Genomic DNA, 5,289 nt, shown 5'->3' with positions numbered 1-5,289 from the left:
CACTTCTCTAAACGAGAAAGCCACTTTTCAACAACATCAGTGACAGAAGCAGAGGCAGCAGAAAACAGATCTCATTTTTTTTTCCCCTTGGCCTGTAGTCCATTGTTTAGGATCATGATTATTCTCTTTGGGATTAGTATATAATTCTTAGACTAGTCTTAGACTATTGGTGGAAGTAGGGTGGAGGTCTAGAGAAAGAGGTTGGAGTCCCTGCTTATCTGAGAAATGGAGGCTTAAGTAAATAAACGTCAATATTAAAAAAGAGACATAGCATTATTCATGCTCCAAGCAATAAAGCAAACCATGCCATTTCCCTACTTAAAAACAGTCAGTGTGTCTCCATTGCCTAGTCTACATGGCTCTGATGCCACAATATGACATGAAAGCTTCTTCACAACTCTGTCAACAAATAGTTCCAGCTTCATCTGCCTCGCTCTTAAGTTCATGCAGTTTGGTCATATTATTTTCTGATTTTTAAATTGCTGAGTGTTTTCAGATTTCCATGTTTCTTTTCTCTTGTTCTTCCCTTTACCTGTAAATTACAACTATTCACTCTTTAAAACAATATTAAATGGAACTTTCCTGTTGGATAAATAACCAAATGAATATATTTTCAGATGAGAAAGCAGATTCAGAAAAAATGAAATTTTTCTCCTAAAGCCAAAAAGTTAATCAGTGCTGGAGATGTGGTTAGAAGTCTAGTTCCCTGATCCTAATCCCCTTGTTAATATGCCAGTGGCATCTTCATTCAGAATCTCATTGATGCCAATCTGATCCAGTTCTTCATAACAATTGTTTTGGACAGCCCTGGCTCTAACTGTGATAAACTGCCAGTTAGAATAGTTAGAACTGGTCAGTTCCCTGATCACTCTATTGATAAGCTACATACACCAAAAAAAGAGTAACCACTTAAAGTATTCCATATTTAGGACTGTTGTAATCCTTAGTTACTGGCCTTACTTTGGGACATGAGAGATCCTGAAGATGCTCTGTTCCTGGGGACGATGAGAAAAGAGCCTATTTCAGGACCAAAGGGCACAGAAGAGATGGAAGGGAGTGGACGTAAGATGAACTTCACCCAAGGTCCACTCTGCTTCCTGAGCTACAGTTTCCATTTTAGAAAAGCAATCTGGTGAAGTAAATTTTGTAAGGGGGGAAGAAATATAACTTCAGCTTGAAGGGTGCCTGGAGACAAAGGAATCTGATTTTAGAATTTAGAATATGAGCATTTTAGCTTGCTGCATTGTCACTTTATTTATGCTCATGCTTAACTCAACTGTAGCTTCTCGGTATTTCTTATGTCATTAAAAACCAATGGTGCAGCCAGGAGAATAGAATGTAAGATGTTGCTTTGTTTACTTTTGTTGCCATTCAGCGTTTCATCTCACAGCCCACAGGGGACCTCTGGCTATATTCACAATGATAGTGACAGAAGTTTAAATAAATGCAGCGGGAGCCCACTGGTTCGCAGTGTAATAAATTTGAATGCGTGAATGGAAAGACTTTTGGAAGCTTCTTTTTCATAGATGTGAAAATAAACCACTGATATTTTATTTTTCTTTAGTTTTGTGGTGGGAACAAAGTTAGAGAGAGAAAACTATAGTCAAAGATGCAAAGATTCTTTCACTAGAACTTCAGCTAAGTTCCTGTTACTTTTTATCCATCCAGTTAGAATTTGGAAAACACAGATCCTTAAATACAGCAAAATACTAGATCTTCTCTGATAAAACCCATTGGAAGTTAGAGCTGTAAGGAGAGCCTTGTTGACTGAGACTAACTTGTTGATTTTGTAAGTGAGTCACCTGACCTAGGTGTCTTTCTCAAGGGCACACAGCTAGTTTGTGGCATCTGTAGATCTGGAAACCAGGTCTCCTCACTTGTTGCCCAGTGATTTTTACACCATGCTTCCTGGCTTCCCCTCAACCTCAACAGTTGAATTCTTTCCTGGAGTCTGGGAGACATAAGGCAAAGTTGGAGAGCAAGTGCAGGATAGAAAGTATGCAAGCAAAAGATGTGTACATGTAACACTTTTCTGGTTACAGCATTATGAGGTGAGGAGCTCTTGTCTACCCCAGCAGCCCTGTGATCCAAGGGCCCTCTGCAATTGGTGCAGATGTTCAGATGCAAGCAAAAGACGGCCATAGCCATGGCACACTGCAAATGGAGCAATGGCCTCATCAGGGTGAACGGCACCCCTGGAGATGATCAAGCCATGCACACTGCAATATAAGCTACTGAAGGCTCTTCTGCTTCTGGGCAAGGAGTGATTTTCTGGGGTGGACATCTGAGTCTCAGTGAAGGGTGGTGGTCACAGGGCCCAGATTTACACAATCTACCAGTCCCTCACCAAAGCCCTGGTGGCCTATTACCAGAAATACATGGATGAGGCTTCCAAGATGGCGATCAAAGACATCCTCACCCTGTATGACTAGATCCTGCTGGTAGCTGATCCTCATCACTGTGAATCCAAAATGTTTGTAGGTCCTGGTGCCTGTGCTCACTACCAGAAATCCTACTGATGAGCCCATCATGAGGATCAAGGATCACCTTTATAATAAACAGTGGTTGTAGGATTTGAGGTTTAAAAAAAAAAAAAAAAAAAGTACAAGGAGCTAGCATTGTTTCCACAGTAAGGTAGATGTCTTGGGTGGTCTAGTCAAGGGTGTTCACTTAGTCCAACTTAATGAAACCTACATCCTTTATGTACTGAGGAAACACTGGCTGCACATATTGAAGCAGTATTTCTGGATTATACATGCCAGTTTGAGCAGATGTGGCATGGGCAAGAACCCTGGTTGAATTTTCTCTGGTGGCTCCAGTAGAGCTACTGATGACCCATCTTACTTTCTCAGATGCAATGAGGCACAACACAAAGAGACATGTACCAGTGGAATCCTCAGAGATTATGCTATATCCGGGACAACTTGCTTTGGTCTCACAAATTGGTTCTGCAGGAATATATACAGTCCCTCCATTTAGACAAACTGAGAACTGGGGTGTTGAAGTCAGGATCAGGAACCAGTACTGGATACTGAGGCAGAGTTCACTCGTCTCTGGGCTTTAATGAGAAGGGTTGAAAGAGATGGGTAGACCTGGAGACTAAAGGGAAGTAACTGAGTTAAAAAAACAAGACCATAAATTGTCAACCTGAAGCCAGGCTGAATGGGAACATACAGATACAGAAGCAATGAGATGGAAATCTAATGAGAGAGAAAGCTTCAAGTTCAAGTTAAAACCTACAAGGATGAAAGGACAGCTGCAGCACCTTTGTATCTAGCTCCTCCCATCTTAGGTATGTGTGGAGAGGTACCTCGTCCACACTATCATACTGACACGACTGTTAAGAGATTCTCTCTGCTTCAGCTCTGATGGAATCAAATTTGTATTCACTCCCACTCCCTTCACTAAACTTTGTGGATTTCTCTCTTCATGATTATTTTAGCCTATTGACCAAGTGACGTGGTTGGAACCAAAGGGTTTCCATTGTTATTCATGACTTTACAAGAATTACTATAAAGAGACAGTTGACTCAGCATTCTTAGCTTTATCAAATGAATTCACATGAAGCTAGATTATTTTTCTCTTCTTTATGATCTACTTTTCTCCTCTAAAAGGATTTTTGAATTAATTTAAATGTCCTATTTTTAAAATTTTTTATAGACCCATTCAATGACATAGTTCTCCTTTCTACCTTCCCAAGAAACATCATGAATTCATAGTTTAAAACCTTACACATAATGAGATCATGTCATTTTTAAGGTCATGGCTTCCATAAACAAATTATCAATCTGATTTTTGTGAAACTCTCCCTTTAATTTCTTTCTGGGATGTTGTATGTCTAGAGACCTTCCTCCAATGCCACCTAGTCTGAGCGTTGATTTACATGTTTTTAAATACAGTGGGCAATTTCTGATTGGATGTCATTTCCAGCTACAGTGAGGACAGATCTGTAACCTAACTTTTCCCCTTTATTGTGCCCATTTGTACATTCAGTCACGTAACCTTAGAGATGACTAATCCATTCTCACCTAGCATTATACAAGTGCTGAGATACAGTCTGAGTGGTGTTAATGAACCCAATGTTTTGGGGCTGATTGACAGGAGAGCTCCTTATTCCATGACTACTACCCCTCATAGAGCCATCTTGGGAGAGTGTACTATGGGTCATAAGGAGAACAGGGCAAAGGAGCATGGTTGCACAAGTCCCAAAACTTCCTTATGAGAAAAGTGATTAAAAATCCTGTTGATCGGTAGTCAGAACCATCATATTTTCAAGAAAGACCAGAACAGTACACTGGGTAGCTATGATTCAATATTAATTCATTGCTTGGTGATTTCCATTTCTTGTTTATATTCATTTTCTTCATTGCTTTATTATACTCAATTTAACCCTTTATTTCCCACATTGTTATTGTTAATGGAGTAATTGATGAAGTATGCTCTGCTAAAGTGATGTGCATTTTTTATAGCTGTCTTCTCTAGGCACAGTAAAAACCCTAAACAGCCTTGAAATTAAATGTAATATATTTGCATCTGTATAGTTTTTATTTTAGCATCTGGAAAACATTTAGCCAGTTATTTACTTGAAAACTGGCCTTAGAGCAGTAAAAGACCATGCATTGAAGTGTGTCTATACTGAGCTACTGAGTCAAACCCAGGCTAAAAACTGTGATTGAATCCAGACAGGCTGCTGACCCAGTGGAGAAGGGCTGTTCTAACACAAATTGGAACCTTCACTGATTCATGAAAGATAAGAATCACAATCTCCATCACCTGAATTTCAGTTCTAGCTCCAACCAGCATTAGCAGGTAGACAGCAAACCAGTAAATTCCTTGCTGGTTTTCATGATTACATTTGAAACCCAGTTATCATGGGGATCCTGGGAGGGAATGTTTTCTCCTACTAAGGGGAGCAGAAATATGAACAAGTTGAGCTTGGTATCAAAGGCATATGCTATATGTTTTCTACAAAATTAATCTCAAGGGATTGAGGAGGGGAGTGGGGTGATATGAGATGGTAATTGACAATTTGGAGAAAATGCAAGGAACACACGGACAGAGTTTTTGAAGACAATAACATATAAAATATATGAGAAAGCCTTTGAAAAAATAATTGCTCAAATTTCAAAATAAAGTTACAAGGTCTAATGTCCCTTAACATCCTGACCAGTACACAGTATTGTTACATAAACCTCAGTTGCTTCCACCTTACCTCTTATCACTTCTCCCTCATTCTTTCTTTCTTGCTTACAACATTCCTTTCTTTTTAAATTTTTTTGAATAGGCTTA

At 39.4% G+C, this 5,289-nt stretch overlaps 2 pseudogenes; one reads left to right on the top strand and one right to left on the bottom strand.

Annotated features, from left to right (window-relative positions):
- The first annotated feature begins 968 nt into the window (after positions 1-968).
- Positions 969-2,519, top strand: LOC103000212 (40S ribosomal protein S16-like; annotated as a pseudogene).
- Positions 2,520-2,670: 151 nt separating this feature from the next.
- LOC114238584 (40S ribosomal protein S29-like) lies at positions 2,671-2,839 on the bottom strand (annotated as a pseudogene).
- Between the last annotated feature and the right edge of the window lie 2,450 nt (positions 2,840-5,289).

The sequence above is a fragment of the Balaenoptera acutorostrata genome, chromosome 8 (assembly GCF_949987535.1).
Source record: "Balaenoptera acutorostrata chromosome 8, mBalAcu1.1, whole genome shotgun sequence".
Taxonomy (NCBI): Eukaryota; Metazoa; Chordata; class Mammalia; order Artiodactyla; family Balaenopteridae; genus Balaenoptera; species Balaenoptera acutorostrata.
Note: the sequence above shows the minus strand (reverse complement) of the source record. Positions and strands in the feature narration are given on the sequence as shown.